Consider the following 1,853-nt stretch of genomic DNA (forward strand, 5'->3'; position numbering starts at 1 on the left):
ACAATTTTAAGAGGTTGAAGGTGATGGGAGGCGTAAAAATGGTCATTTTCGGGCCAAAATTTCACTTTTAACCGTTCGCGAACCGGTTTTCGTGAACCAGCGCTTAAGCGTGGGTAAGTGGCGCTTAGGCGCCTGCCACTCGGGTTGGCTCGCGCTTAAGCACGAGATGTGGCGCTTAGGCGCAAGTGCACGATTTCAAAATTTTCAAATTAAAATAAAATGCACTATTTACCTAAGTAAACCACCTCGAAATGGTCTCATAGCACTTAAATGACTATTTTCAACTTCCTATAACTCCCTTATCTCTCAAAATTCTCTATAATAACTATTTCAATTTGAGGCTAAAAATAACACAGATTTTCACACAAATAAACTTATATTAATTCACAAACAAGTACAAATACCTTTAAACACTTAATTCTCACTCCAAATAGTCTTGGGTGAGAAATTTTTTTCTAAATCAAATACACAACAATCATTACACATAAAGAAGTCATAAATACTAAAAACAAGACTTAAACACTAAACTACTTGAAAACAACAACTTCTAACACACAAAGTCTAACAGTAAACTTAATTCCATTCTTCATTTGAAGGAACAAATTATTTTCTTTCATTAGTCTCTCCAGGAATATAGAGTTGATAAAACGGACGGTGAAGACGAGCTCTGACATTATCTTCTTCAATCCACTTCTGCTTTATAAACATTGCCTTATCCTCTTCCTCTATAAAACTTGTGTGGCTAAATTGCATCTTTAATTGCCATCCAATATGCTCTTGATTTAAATGAAACTTAAGTACTTTGGTCTCCAATAAATCTATAGTATTCTCCATTTTGTTGATCTTCTATGATATCCCTCCAATGCTAACGGCAAAGAAACTGTTATACATTTCTTGTGCACTTTGACTAATGAACCTCTTCCTCATGGTTTCTTCCTTCTTCTTCAAATCCTTCTCCCATAAAGACATTTTCTCTAAATCTCACTTTCTCTTAGACTGTTAGGGCTAGAAATGATCTAGGGTGAAATTCCTTCACAGAACCCTTCTATTTATAGGCCTAAATTCTTCCAATAACTCCTAGACACGTTTAGAAACTGCCTTGGCATGTTCTTACAAACTAATTAGCGATTAAACCTTTTAGAATATTAATTTTACACACGTATTTAAACTACCACGCTTAAGCGCCAGATATGGCGCTTAAGCGCCAGTGCACATTTTTGCACTAGTTAACTTAACATCCAAATTCTCATTCTAACTTCTTATTCTAACATGGTCTTGGTCACTAAATAAAGTCTTAAATCTTTACTAACACATAATAGTTTCAAAAATACTACCCCAATTTTCTTATCACACACAAAATAATAATCAAAATAAAAACACACTGATAACTTGGTTGCCTCCCACAAAGCACTTGGTTTTACGTCGACAGCCCGACATTACCAGTGCCTATTATGGTTGACCTAACATCATTCCATCATTAAGTTTATGTTGATCCCTTATAAAATAAGGTTTCATTCTATGTCCATTAACTTTAAATTATTTCTCAGACTTAAGATCTTTAATATCCACAGCTCCATAAGGATAAACTTTTATCACAACAAATGGGCCCATCCACTTGGACTTAAGTTTGCCTGGAAATAATCTTAACCTTGCATTATATAGTAAAACTTTTTGCCCTGGCTGAAAATTTTTAATAAGAATCTTTTGATCATGCCACATTTTCATCTTTTCTTTATAAATCTTAGCACTCTCATAAGATTCATTCCTTATCTATTCAAGCTCACTTAATTGTAACAATCTTTTATCACCGACATCTTTTAAGTTATAATTGAACTCTTTAATAGCCCAATATG

This window comes from Phalaenopsis equestris, unplaced genomic scaffold (assembly GCF_001263595.1).
Source record: "Phalaenopsis equestris unplaced genomic scaffold, ASM126359v1 Scaffold000882, whole genome shotgun sequence".
In the NCBI taxonomy this organism is placed as follows: Eukaryota; Viridiplantae; Streptophyta; class Magnoliopsida; order Asparagales; family Orchidaceae; genus Phalaenopsis; species Phalaenopsis equestris.